Genomic DNA, 15444 nt, shown 5'->3' on the forward strand with positions numbered 1-15444 from the left:
GATGCACTACACTTTACAGCACTGCTAAACCCCCATCATAAAGCTACTGAATTAATAAATTCTTCTTTCTAATGAATATTTTCAATATTATGTACTATAATATCCGATCATAAACAAAACATTAAAATAAATACATCAACATCCAAATTAAACAAAACAAAGCAACAGGTTTGTTCTTCAATGTTCAGAGAGATGTAATTGATGTGAAGTCAGCAGGAAGCTTGTTCCAAAAAACAGGACCCTCAGCAGACTAAGATCTGATTCTGGGAACAGGGAAAAATCTGCGCTTGATGATTTGAGAGGTCTGACTGGACTGTAGAGCGTGAGCAAAACAGAAATATACCAGGGGGCCAAACCACTGAGAGCTTTATGAACTAATAGAAGAATTTTAGAGGTAACTCTACACTGGGGGCCAATGAAGTGCCTTCAGTACTGTGGTAATGTGGTCAGATTTCTGTGCACCTATATTACAACCAACCAACCAACTTATCATAGATACTGCTGATCTTATCTCATTGTATAAAGCACATCTGTCCAAAGAATCAATTTATGTCATTCTAACCTCTACACCACCACGGGAAAGGCCAAAGACATGTCAAAGAACATCAGGGACAAGACTGGAGACCTTCACATGGATGAGATACAAGACCATCAGCAAGACGTTTTGTAAGAAGGTGACAACTGTTGGTGCGATTTTTCTAACATGGATGAAATGTACACTCAACAAAAATATAAACGCAACACCTTTGTTACTGCTCCCATTCCCCATGGGATGGACGTAGAGACCTAAAATTCATTCCAGATACACAATATAACCATCCCTCCCAAACAGTGGTCACAAATCAGTCCAAATGTGTGGTAGTGGGCACATCTGCTATATTGAGATAATCCATCCCACCTCACAGGTGTGCCACATCAGGATGCTGATCTGACATCATGAGTAGTGCACAGGTGTACCTCAGACTGCCCACAACAAAAGGCCACCCTGGAATGTGCAGTTTTTTGCGCTATTGGGGGTCTGGGGACCCAGAACCGGTCAGTATCTGGTGTGACCACCATTTGCCTCATGCAGTGCAACACATCGTCGCATGGAGTCTATCAGATTGTCAATTGTAGCCTGTGGAATGTTGGTCCACTCCACGTCAATGGCTGTGCGAGGTTGTTGGATATTCGTGGGAACTGGTACACGCTGTCGTATACGCCGGTCAAGCACATCCCGAACATGCTCAATGGGTGACATGTCCGGTGAGTATGCTGGCCATGCAAGAACTGGGACATTCTCAGCTGCCATCTGCCCTGAACAATGTGAACCATGATTCATCCGTGAAGCGCACACCTCTCCAACGTGCCAGACGCCATCGAATGTGAGCATTTGCCCACACAAGTCTGTTACGGCGACGAGCTGGAGTCAGGTCAAGACCCCGATGAGGACGACGGGCATGCAGTTGAGCGTCCCTGAGATGGTTTCTGACAGTTTGTGCAGAAATTGTTTGGTTGTGCAAACCAATTGTTCCAGCAGCTGTCTGGGTGGCTGGTCTCAGACGATCTTGGAGGTGAACCTGCTGGATGTGGAGGTCCTGGGCTGGTGTGGTTACACGAGGTCTGCGGTTGTGAGGCCGGTTGGATGTGCTGCCATATTCTCTGAAACGCCTGTGGAGACGGCTTATGGTTGAGAAATGAACATTCAATGCACGGGCGACAGATCTGGTTGACATTCCTGCTGTCAGCATGCCAATTGCATGCTCCCTCATTGCTTGTGGCATCTGTGGCATTTTGCTGTGAGACGAAACTGCACATTCCAGGGTGGCCTTTTGTTGTGGGCAGTCTGAGGTACACCTGTGCACTACTCATGATGTCAGATCAGCATCCTGATGTGGCACATCTGTGAGGTGGGATGGATTATCTCAATATAGCAGATGTGCCCACTACCACACATTTGGACTGATTTGTGACCACTGTTTGGGAGGGATGGTTATATTGTGTATCTGGAATGAATTTTAGGTCTCCACGTCCATCCCATGGGGAATGGGAGCAGTAACAAAGGTGTTGCGTTTATATTTTTGTTGAGTGTAAAATGATCATCAGTTGCCCTTGTTCATTGTAAAACATGAAAAAGGTTAACTAAAATACCTTAACAATTTCTTTTTACACCAATTACCAATCATCACCAATGATTGGTTATTGGCAGCCAAATGCAGTATGTCATTAATGTAAATGAATGTGATAGTACTGGGTTGTCAGGGTTTTCTTTCTTTTTGCTTTCTATCTCAGTCTCTCTGACCTTCAAGTGGGTCCCACTGGAGGACTCTTATATGAAACCTCACTTTAAGGACCAGCTCAAACAACCATTTTTCTGACAGATTGTCATTGCATGTTGTGTGGTAATCAGGCTCCTTTTTTCTTGTGAAATTCTCTTGCGTGTTCCTTCTACTAACATTGCTTTTCCTCTAACTTGCAGTCGCCTGTTCAGTTGGCTGAAAACGTAATCTCATGTCCAGTATCTACCTGCTGTCTTGGGCTGGTTTGGTCTTTCAAGGACAGGCTTTATCTCCACTTAGCCATTTTTTTTCTGGGTTAAGCAGTGAAAAACATGACTTCATGATCCAAATTGTGAGGTAACAAAAAGAACCATTGAACACAACATCAAGCAACATAAAAACGAAGAATTCGCATGAAATTGGATATGTGCAAACATAACAGAGATGTTGACAGTGCTGTCACACTCCTCCAACGCCTTCTTATAAACAGCCCACACTTGTCATCTTTTTCCATGACAAACTGAATCTAACATTGAAATGACAACTAGATGACATATGACACAATGAATATTGCAATGGAAATTAGATTTTTGTCATGCAAAAACTGTGTTTTATTACTAGAAAACAAATTCATGAATTAGCTGCTATTATTGAGATACTCATTGGTGATATGCACACTATGTTCTTTGGCCTTGCTGTGCCACCCCTGGCAATATTGTACTGGACTATTTTTGCTTTGTTTTCATTTTTATTTTAAATTTAAATGTAAAATTATTTTAAATAATTTAAATTTAAAAATAAATTTTTATTATTATCATGATCATCATCATCACTTGCCCTTTAGCTATTGTTTTGGCATGAAAAGTAATAGCTATGTATATCAAGCATAGTGCCAGTTTTCAACAGCCCCAGTTTTAACTTGCCAAGCTGAAAGATTACGATGTAGAGTACCTATTGTATCCAAGCATCACCAAGAGGTCCCACTGGAGGACTCTTATATGACACCTCACTATTGTTGAAACTGTGGCAGCAAGAGTGCCAAAGGACAATTTTCTCAACAGAGGCTAGCAACTTTGACCAAATAGTGGTATTTGCCAGCCATTTTCTTCAACCCATCCTATAAACCATGATGAATTAAGGTTATTTGGATTAACCAATAAAGCAAAATGAAAATCAAACTTTAAATATACCTATATGAGAACTCATATAGTTATATTTTAAGGATGTTGAGTATAAACAAAGTAAAGACTGAGCTGTTCCCCTATTCAAAAGGGGTCACCACAGCAGATAGCTCTGCATATTTGATCTTGACAATTTTCACAACAGATGCTCCTCCCAACATAATCCCAGAGGCATTTGGGTGTCCTTTCGCGTGTTAGGAAAATGTGTAAATCACTGCAATATGGCGTTACAAAGTAAATTGAAACGTACAGGTAGTTTTAGGAAAAAAAGAAAAACATCCCTTTAAACTTTTACATCTGCTAGTTTTATATCCACTTGATAACCAAGTGCTCAAGATCTACTTGGATACAAAAATCCGCATGCACACACACACACACGCAGGCACACACACACACACACACACGTGTGTTAGTCACCATAGTTCTGGCATATTAGAAAGCTGTAGTCACATACTCTGAAAGCTGTTACAACAGATGACAGTTGACTGACTGTTGTATGTTTGTGTGTGTCATCCATATTCCATTGATCTTTTGTAAGAGCATATGTCTCTGACTGTGTGTATTCAAGGAAACATTATTGCATAGCACACGGGGGTGCTGTTGTGTGGCTGCATGCTCATGTAAGAGAGTGTGTGTGCATACAAACACTAGAGGGGCTTTTCTGAATGTCATCCGGAATGAGTAAGAGGCTGCTTCTGCCAGTGGCACCGCTGTGGTCTCCACGGTAACCAGTGTTAAAATGCTGCCATGCTGCTCCAAGGAGACACTGAGGTAGGTTGGTATTATGGGATGATGAGCTACACTAATACGTCAGAGAGCACATGAGGGATGAAAAATTGTTATAATGTTAGCAAAACTACAACTGGCCAGACAAGACATCTGTTCCATTAGCAGCAAATGTATTACAAATCTGTGACTTAACCCTCACTGCTCTTTTTTTTGGAATGACCATCTTCTGCACTGGCAGCTGCCAGTTTTATTGTTTACTGCTATCTTCATTGCTGCTAACGAAGACTTTTTACACTGAGCCTTCACAACAGGAAACCTGTTCTGTAGTATTGATGCACAATGGCTAGATTCATACTGACAATCCAGAGGTCCTGTATTATGAGGTGCCAAACCAAAGTTTTATGGGACAAGTATGTTGGAGGCATTCCAGTAGAGCAGGACTCACTTAAACACTAGAAAAGTGAATATTCAAGACAGTGTTTGCCAGCTGTGTTATACATGCATAATATACACAGTTGCCAACTGCTAGTGGCAGCCCATTCTCCAAAGACCCCAATTAAGAACTGCATTTATTTACATATGTAAAACTTAACCATAATAAAACATAGATTCTTTTTCAACATGCCAGGTGACACTAGCATTACAGAGCATACCCACAGTTCTGCACTGGCCACAATAGTATGAGGTGATGAGTTCATGAATCTCTTTTAAAGAAGGAGCGAGCAAAGATAAAAAAAAAGTTGAACTGATGAACTTGAGTCATTCTCAAGTTATGGGGTCATTTGAACTGTTTTATTCTTTGTTTTCACTTTGTTTTTCACTGGCACTTTTATTTTTGGTTTAACACATTTGTTGGGTTAAGGCAGCAGAACTGTGATTCTAATAAACTGTCAAACCAGTGGAAACTGCTATTGTTGACCAAAGACAAATGAGGAGGAGAGGGGGCACGGACGTAGTCAAGGACGACATGCAGAGGGTTGGTGTGACAGGGACACAGTGAAAGGGAAACAGATGATCCCCTGTGGGGACTCATAAAAGAAAGAGCTGAAAGAAGAAGAAGACAACATTAACCTTACATAAACTAAAATAACACTTAACAGTAATAATGGATGTGGAGGTCCTGGGCTGGTGTGGTTACACGAGGTCTGCGGTTGTGAGGCCGGTTGGATGTGCTGCCATATTCTCTGAAACGCCTGTGGAGACGGCTTATGGTTGAGAAATGAACATTGAATGCACGGGCGACAGATCTGGTTGACATTCCTGCTGTCAGCATGCCAATTGCATGCTCCCTCATTGCTTGTGGCATCTGTGGCATTTTGCTGTGAGACAAAACTGCACATTCCAGGGTGGCCTTTTGTTGTGGGCAGTCTGAGGTACACCTGTGCACTACTCATGATGTCAGATCAGCATCCTGATGTGGCACATCTGTGAGGTGGGATGGATTATCTCAATATAGCAGATGTGCCCACTACCACACATTTGGACTGATTTGTGACCACTGTTTGGGAGGGATGGTTATATTGTGTATCTGGAATGAATTTTAGGTCTCTACGTCCATCCCATGGGGAATGGGAGCAGTAACAAAGGTGTTGCGTTTATATTTTTGTTGAGTGTATTTGATTGTGTCCTTCTCACTCAAAACTATGACAATATACATCTTGCTTTTCTGAAGCTCCATCAAATGGATCGCCCTCCTTCCCAGAAGCAGGTGGTAACAGTCCATCATACAAAACAGTCATAACGCCAATGTCATTGTGAGCTAATACTGGGCTAAATGATGGAACCCATTTATTTATTTTTGTTCATGTGTTTTCTTTTAACTTCAAAAATTACAGATTTATCATCTAGTTCCAGTTCCTGATGTAATTAAAAAAAAAATGAATCTATGGCATATATTCAATATATATATATATATATATATATATATATATATATATATATATATATATACCCAAAGATATGATAAAAACTTTTAATAATGGCAGCAGATATTATAAATCCATTCTGATCGTGTCACTCACATTTTTCTTTCCATTCTTCCTCAGTCATTAGAAAATAATGCTGAATTTGTCCTCGGATATGACCTAACAGCTGATTTGCATGACTAAGAGTGCAAATTCTGTGGTCCTTTCAATCTCTGTGATTCCTTAGTGCTGTAATTGTGCTTCTGTGGTGCAGTCATGGAGCTTTCTAAATGAATGAGCTGAAGGAAAACAAGCTTATTTCCTTTCTGTGACATTAATAATTTGCCATGCAGAGTATAGTTTCATTATTTAAAAAAAAAATGCTGCCCTGAACAACACGTACTCATGATAGAGGAAGAATCTAACCAAAGCTGCTGCAGAGATGGATAAGTGAGAGAGGAATGAGAGAGATGAGAGATGAGAATACGAGTTGCAGGAGGATGAGGCGACTAAAGGAGGCATTAATATGCATTGTTGCAGACATTCCATGTAAATAGCCCTTTCTCCCCTTGCTCGTCTTGGTTTCCTGTTTTTATGCAGACACATATAGCCACGAGTGCAGGTACATGTAGGAGACAGCCATTGTTGTCAGTCTCTGGTGCATCAAAACCAATATCAGTTCCCTCCAAATTAATTACAAGCTCTCTCCCTGGCCTGCTTCTGTAATAAGTCTCTCAGGGAGCACAAGTGATGGGCTATACTGTGTCCTGTTCCTTCCTCCACAGGCCTGACAGCTATTTCCCCCTCAGCTGTGGTCTTTCAGCGCCTAATACAACCCACCTCCTCACCACCACTTCCCTTCTGCCCTCACGCTGCGTGAGAGAGGATGAACCTGTGAGACAATCACTCCCTGAATTGGCTTTGTGTCAAGGAGAATTAAGTCATGTTCCATAATGGGATCAGCACCACAGAAACAGCCCCCATGTGTGATGCGCTGGCACAGTGTGGATGTATAACGACTTGTTGATTATCAGTGTGTGTAGATCAAATATTCGGTCACAGTGTGGCAGGATATTAATGTGATGAAATGGCCTCGATGGTTCAGGGTGCAGCAGCAATGAGATTTTGATCAGTCATCTTCCTGGCTACTTGCTAAACACACCATTATACAAACTGCAGTGGTGTTTGGTAAACCAAGCTTGGTAACAAATAATTCAAAAATGCAGTAAGGTTAGACTTTCTTCAGAGTGATGCACAAACTTGCAAGGAATCTAAAAAACCCAAAGCCCTTGGTCTATGGCTATGGCTGCTGAGGTATGAAATCTGAGGTCTAAGCTGCCCCTGACAGCCAAAAATGGAGATGTGTAAACCAAGCACTCAGAAATGTTTCTAACACATAAAATCTGTAAAAATGTGTCCTTCTTAAGCTGCAGAAGCTAAGGTCCACAAACTCATTTAAACTACTGAAGCTAAGTCTATTTTGTCTAACATACATAAAGCCAGGGCAAAAACAACAACAAAAAACAGCTAAGCAAGTTTTTTGTATAAGTATAAAAATTAATGTGTTCAAGCGCTCTTTAAAAAAAATTAATTACATAAACGAAAACAGCTATTTCGTTAGTATTAGTAGAGACATAAACCACAATCTTCTGTTTGTAGTCTTTAAATCACAAACCAGTTTTAAAACTGAATGCTTCAGTTTTCTGTTCAGTGTTAAAAAAAAATCTTGGCCATGATGTATGGAGTCTAAGATTTGTAAGCAGCTTCTATGATATAAAAGAATGAGACCCTCTGTAAAAAACAAACAACCATTGTGCCTTTAAAGTTGTTCCGCTCTTAATTTTATTGCAATCCGGTTGTTCAGTCTGACGTCACTAGCCGTGTCTGGGTCTAAACTCCGCTGCAGGTCCATATATCAAACGATCACTATGGCATTACTGAGAGTTAAAAAACTGTCTAAAGTCTTTCATCTTTAATAAAATGATCAGCGTTCTGCTCTACCAGGTGTAACAATTGAGTTTAACATCCAGGCATCCATGAAAACGGAATTTATGACATTTAACGGAGTTAGAAGTTAGCAGGGAGTTAGCTCACTAGCTTCTATCTAAATACAATATAGCAGAGGTGTGGACTCGAGTCACATGACTTGGACTCGAGTCAGACTCGAGTCATTAATTTTATGACTTTAGACTTGACTTGAAAAAATGTTCTAAGACTTGTGACTTGACTTGGACTTTTACACCAATGACTTGGGACTTGAATTGGACTTGAACCGGTTTACTTGAAAAGACTTGATATTTTACCCCAAATATAAAATTTAACATGCATATTATATAGAGATTGAAAATGTGACGTCATTCACGGGTAGAACCGCAAAGGATTCTGGGAACTCGTGGCAAGCGGTACTAGCGCACGCAGGCTTTCAATTAAAATCAGTTATACAGCGATAAAAAGAAACACAAAAATGTCAAGAAGCTGTTGTATTATTAACTGCAATAGCCGGTCGCATGACAGCCACGGGAAGCCGACGAGTAAAGAGATCGGTTGTTATCGGATTACGTCGTTGAAGAGAAATTGTTCGAGCCATGTTTCCGAAGTAACAAAGAGGCGACTGGATTGCAGCCATTCAAAGACCAAATATAACGTCCCAGAACACTCCAGCTCACAGGTTAGTCTGCTCCAAGCATTTCCACAAAGGTCAGTCTGCTGTTGTAGTTAATACGTCATTTTTCTTAACATAATTGGTGATATAGGTTACAAGCAAGTCTGGCGCTGAACAGAAATTGTCGCGCTATGCTCCTTTGTTTATTGTGCATAAATAGTGAATTGTCCTGACACAATATTGCGTTTCGCCTCTGTTATTATGGTACATTGACAAAAACATATACTTTTATTCACAGGATAAAACAGTTGTTTTGTATCACTAATTGTCCAGTACGATTACAGCATACAATATTATTGTCACTGCTACATTTCTGTGATGCTACCAGAAATTATTTCCACTGCTAATTAATTACCATTGAGCTCAAAGGTCCTATTAATAAACGGTTAACGAATGTGTATTTATGACGACGATTTGTGAGACTGGTAAACTTATGATACGTACGATGGTCTTTACTTTCTACACGGTGCATTTCAAGGTCCTGCACCCATCCGTCGGTAAACTGTACCTGGGCTTGTTGCAGTGACCGGAAGTTACTAAACTTCATGAGTGTATGCACTCACTCCAAGAACCGTATGATTATAAATATGCATATAAATATGCTACGATGAGATAGCTGACTCCATCTAACTAGCAAATGTTTTCCAGGCTACGTTGGTGATGCAGTTTTTTTTAATGTGTATGATATTTTTGTCATGCGATTTTAAAGCCAGTCCTACAACCGCATCCAAGAATAACATGCAGCTTATCTCAGAACTGTCGGTGAAAATTATTCTTGGAACTAGGTTTAATTGAGCTGCATTTTAAAGAGGTGCAATTTCACAATTTGTGTATATTTTCTAAGTTCACTATTTTGTCATGTGTTGAGAAAAACACAGATATAAAAATTACATGGTCTAATATTTACATTTAGCATATAACTGCAACATGCTTTTTTTCGTTTTTTTTTTTTAAAGACTCGAAAGGACTTGAAATTCAAAATTTCAGACTTGTGACTTTACTTGGACTTTTACACCAGTGACTTGAGACTCGACTCTGACTTGCCTGACATTACTTGAGACTTGACTTGAGACTTGAGGATAAAGACTAGAGACTTACTTGAGACTTGCAAAACAATGACTTGGTCCCACCTCTGCAATATAGCATGTCCTGACTGCGGGGTTTTGGAAACAAATTCAAACGTACAGTTTGGCTAGCTGGTATATAATGATGTGCTACGTGACCGCTAGCGACACAGCTATGTTAGCATAATATAAACAAGCTAACTTTTTTTCCACTCGATAAAAGTTAACGTGAGTGTTCTCGGTGGTCAGGAACAAATGTAATCGCATGGCAGGATGCTGTAAAAGGACCAAACTTCAGCCAGGAGAACAACTGAGATAATCCATCCACAATACGAGGTTAGTCATTCATATACTGCTGCATGGGCTGGGCTGTAGTTACATCCTAAGGTTTTAAAAACTAAGCTTAAATAAATGATTAGCGGTAATAAAAGCCGAGGGAGGTCAACAGTGATCACTGACTGTTTTAGGAGCTTTTTGAGATCAAATAGGAGAAAATACATAACATTAAACATGTTAACAACACAAAAGCCATATTAAACGCTACTACTTTAGACCCGGAAGTAGGATTCGTCACGTCATCACTGAACAACCGGATATAGGCGCTCTTTGCAATGAGCTAATTTTATTTTGAAATTCGTTTTATTTTGAAAACCAGTTTCGGGAAGTGACAGAATGTCAGCCAGGTTTGTTTAGTTCCTAGCGGATCACATGTGGGGAAATTTAATCCAGCGACATCTGCCTTTTGTTTGTGCCATCGACACCACCGTCTGTAAGTTTTCATTTGTATTGAATTGTAGGATTGTATTTTATGTATATTTTGTGAAAATATTTGCTGTAGATGAATACTTTAGTAGTTGTGTGCTAAAGCTAATGGATGTGTATTGGAATCTAATTTTGTTGTGCTAATGATGCTAGGTTAATTTTAGCTATGTTATTTGTATTTCAGTTTTACTCCATGAGGAAATACTTACTAATTAAAAGGAGTTGGACGCTACATCCTGACTTCGGCGTTATTTCAAGTGGAGTTAGGCTACTGCTGAATTGTGTAGCATACACACACAAGGAGTGCAGGATAAAAGTACAGACAGCTCTCTATTTGTGCAAACACAGTTTTCATTTGATGTTTAAAATCTATAACTGTTAGCCATTTCTAAAGAAGAAAAGTTTTAGTCTGCAAATTGTATCTGAGGCACAGGAAAAACTGGTCTGCAAGCACATTCTTTAAACAAAAGTCTTTGGTGAACTACTGTCTGCACCCTGCAAAGTCTAGGGATTCCTGCATATATGCCTTCAGGGATTTTAAAGGAACTATGATAGTGCCCACCTTAGTAGATGGACTAATTATTCATTTCTGAATATTACATATATCTATTTTATCATATTGTATTAAATGAACTATGAAGAAAATGGATAATTTACCTGAAGGTTGATTTGACAAGCATATAAAAGATTCAGCATAAATATGTTATTATTATATTAATCTAAGGTCTGTAATTTTCTTTTCATTTGGGGTTGCTCTGTTTACATTTCAACTAAATATACACTGACTGGTAACTTTGTTAGGTACACCCATTCAACTGCTCGTCAACACAAATATGGCCACATGGTAGCAAACCAGTGCATTTAAGGCATGTAGACATAGTTGAGGTGATCTTTTAAAGTACATAATGAATCAGAATGGGTAAGAAAGGTGACTTACCTGACTGATCATGGCATGGTTGTTGGTTAAGAATTTAAAAAACCAAAAAACTGCTGATCTGCTGGCATTTTCCCACAACCTCTATAGGTTTTTCAGAAAATAATCAGAAAAAGAGAAATATGAGTAAGTAAATAACAGTGAGTTCATGCCATGTTGATGTCAGAAGACTGGCCAGACTGCTTTCAGCGTATAAGAAGGCAACAGTAACTCCAATAATCATTCCACCAAAGGCATGCAGAAAAGCATTTCTGATTACACATCTCTGAATGTTGACCTTGAAGCAAGTGGACTACAGTAGCAGAAGATGGCACCAGGTGCCATTACAGTCAGTTGAGAAACAGGAAATAGAGGCCAATATTTGCACAGGCTCACCAAAATTACTTAATTGAAGATTGGAAAAATGCTGTAGTCATAATTTGGCATAAGCAACATGAAAGCACAAATCCATCATGCTTTGTATCAACAATTCGGGTGTTCATGCTGTGAGTATATTTTCTTGGCCACTTAGAACTAATTGAGAATTGTTTAAAGGCTACAGCCTGAGTACTGTTGTGGCCCGTCTGTTTATGACCAGAGTGTTCCCATCTTCTGATGAATGCTTCCAGTAGGATAGTACGTCATGTCACAAAGCTCAGATTGTCTCAAACTGGCTGCTCGAACAATGGCTTCCCTGTACTGAAATGGCCTCCACAGTCCCCTGATCTCATGACAATAGGACACTTTGGGGATATGGCAGAACGGAAGATTCACATCAGGGATGTGGAGCCAACAAATCTGCAGCAATTGCGTGAGCTCTAAGGAATGTTTCCAGGACCTGGTTGAAAGAAAGGATTTCAGGTAAATGGGGGTCCAACACAGTAGTAGCAAGGTGTACTTAACAAAGTAGCCAGTTAGTGTAACGATATGATTTTTTTTAAAATAAGGAAAGTCACATTTGCTTTGCTGAGAAGTAAGTGTACAACATAAACTCACTCACAAGCAGGTGACACTGTCCTCCAAGCTTTCCCAGTTTCATTTACAGCAGAAATCCAGAAAACAAAAAAAACAAAAACGCAAATACTATTTTTTTTAAAAATAAATAATAAAAGGGGCTCCTTACTTTCCACTTATGCTGTTAACCGGGTGACTCCAGTGGCAGTACGGGGGGAGCTGTTCCTCACTCTAATCCTCATGTAGCAACGGCAAGGATTTCCAATACTCCATAAATTCAGGGCTTATCTCCAGACAGTGACTAGTAAATGGTAAGCAATGCTATCAATCATGGAGCTCCCTGCTGTGTGATTCATAGTAATGTGTTTCCATTTAAAATTCCCCCAGGGTGGAAGAGAGAGGAAAGAAGAGTAGAGGAGAACAGCAAGTCTCTAGGCATCAAATTCCCCACAACAATCAATATGTGGAGCTCAAACAGTCCATGCCTCAGTCTACCCAAAGAAAATAAATGTATTAAGGTAAGGAAATGCTTTAAAGAGAAAGGAAACGTGTTTGTGTGAAAAAAGAATAATCAGGAATGGGGCATCAAAGTAAAAAAGGCTGGAAACATCTGGAAACATGGCTGCTTACATTAAAAGCCTGAGTGGGTCAGCTTTGAAATGCAGTGTCGCTAATGGTGCATTAGTTCAAAGACAGCAAAATTGAGGTCTATTATGGAAAAGAAGCAAAAGAGTTGGATAATGAGATAACAGCAATAGCAGATAAAGGTGGCTTCAGGACAACCTGGGCGATAGTCTGGGTGAATTTACAGACTTGTAAATGATCATTTTTATTTTCATCACCAATGGCACTGAACACTACATGTCAATACTATCATAGAAATGCATTTAGGTCCAAATATTTATTCTTACACACTGCATGCTCTTATATAATAAGATGAGCTTCATCTTATTATGAGCATCAATTTGAGAGGAAAAACTAAATTATTCATTAACGGTTGAGGAATTACAACCAGTCTTAAACCCCCATATTTCAGAAATGATGTTTAAAAAATATAGACAATAACACAAGTGCATTTTTATACTTTTCTAGAGACAATGACTACCTGAAGCCTGGAACCCATGGACATCACCAGAAAGCGTTTTCTCCTACCAAGTCTCTTTCCTGCATGTCTTCCATTTTTTTCCTCCTCCATTTAGTTTTCTCTTCAACATTTGAAGTGGAGACAGATCGAAGGGAGACTGGGTGACTGACAACCACAGTAGAATGTTTAGTTTCTTTAACTGTTAAATTCTTTTAGTTTATTGTCCACATATACTATGAGACAGTGTTCAATCAACAATGTTTGATTTTTTCCAGGCAGGGCTCTAGAGTGCGACCAATTTGGTCGCAAATGCGACCAAATTTTTCAGTGGTGCGACTAAAAATAAATATTTGGTCGCACAGGTGCGACCAACTGTTCCGGTAACTAAAAAAAAATCTCTAACTCTCCGTGTGGTCAACAACAGACACACATTATGCCCCTATCGTGGACTAAACCAATCAGAGATAGTCAGGGGCGGGACCTCTCTGATTGGCCGTGGTCCAGTTGAAAGTGCAGGTGGAAGAGAGAGGTGAGTAGCTTGAATAAAGCGATATCAATTCATTAACGGATTCCACACAAAGACCTAAACACGGAGCGGACCCAACACATCAGAATCAGCTTCGTCTTTCTCGGCTTTCTCACTCGACGGCCCGAACACGGACACGCTGTCGGAGCTTAGCAATTCTTCGGGTCCGCGCTGTGTTTACGTCTTTTTGCGCTGATTCTGAGCTGCAGGTTTTTCCTCTCTCCAACCAAAATTCACCGAGCCAGCAGCAAAAGAAGCAGCAAACTGCGCTTCACATTTGATCAATGTCGTCATGAATTCCCTCTGACTTTTGCTGTTTTGCTTCCACCACGATAAAAATCACACTTCCTGCACAGCTCTCTCTCTCTCTGTACTTCAGGAACAGTTTCCCGTCTCAAATCTGTTTTCTGCATTATTCATTCGCTTATTACCCACCAGTCTAGCGTTTTTTACAGCGCTTTTTCTTTTTTCACTTAAATGACCTCGGACAAGAAAGCCTAATTTCTGCTGTTCAATACTGAAGAAATTTAAATTTCTTAAAATTATGCAAAATTGCAGAATATTGCAGAATATTTTTAAGGTTATCTGCTATAAAAAGCCAGACCAGGAAAATCTCCTTCATGTTTTCCTGTGTTTTATTCTCAGTTACTTTCACACAAAGGCCTCTGCTGTGATGTTCACAATTCTGATGAAGTCAGTACTGATAAATGATCAGAATTATAATATTTCTGACTGTCTGAGGCTAAATTGAATCAAATCAGGACATTGAGAACCGGAATTGAATGGATTATAGAAATCAGTGATGATACTCAGCCCTAGTGAGCAGCCTAGGCCTGAGAGAAGTGGATGTAGCTGTGGGTAATAAGAAAAGATGAAAAGAACTATTGATAACTTTTTTGTTAAGTTAAGGCCTGATCTGTCTGAAATTCATAGCCAGTGCTCTGACACGGTGCCATCAATATTTGAATGCTGAAAAAGCACAGTGTATCCAGAAACACATTATATGCTGCAATAAATGCACTGCCCAAGTGTCCCCTCTCCCCACGGCCTTTCAGCAGCAGACAGGAGCAAACAGGTCGTCAGAGGAGGCCAAGATGATGATTAAGTTTAACATTTTCTACAATATTGACAAAGCACTTTAAGCACAAGTTTGTTAGTTAATAATTTAGAAATTAATATTGTCTGTATGGACTTCCCCCCCCCCCCAAAGAAAGTGCACATGTAAAACTGCGGTGTTAAGCGATGCGGTTGAAAAATTTGAGTGCGCCTAACTTTTGTGCCGGTACGCCTAAATTTTTAAAGTTAGGCGTACCGGTGCGCCCATGTCAAAAAGTTAGTCTAGAGCCCTGCCAGGTGTTTATGAAGCTTTTTTGTAAATTCAATAAGTTAGTTCTGTACTCACTCATT

At 39.8% G+C, this 15444-nt stretch overlaps 1 long non-coding RNA gene across 1 annotated transcript; it reads left to right on the forward strand.

Annotated features, from left to right (window-relative positions):
* Positions 1-10465: 10465 nt before the first annotated feature.
* LOC146680545 (uncharacterized) lies at positions 10466-14191 on the forward strand. The gene is made up of 3 exons (XR_014918225.1): positions 10466-10567; positions 12815-12945; positions 13520-14191. It is a non-coding gene; the product is annotated as an uncharacterized LOC146680545 (long non-coding RNA).
* Positions 14192-15444: the final 1253 nt, after the last annotated feature.

The sequence above is a fragment of the Copadichromis virginalis genome, linkage group LG23 (assembly GCF_057382275.1).
Source record: "Copadichromis virginalis isolate Kocher_CV1m ecotype Utaka linkage group LG23, C_Virginalis_male_GT1.1, whole genome shotgun sequence".
Classification (NCBI taxonomy): Eukaryota; Metazoa; Chordata; class Actinopteri; order Cichliformes; family Cichlidae; genus Copadichromis; species Copadichromis virginalis.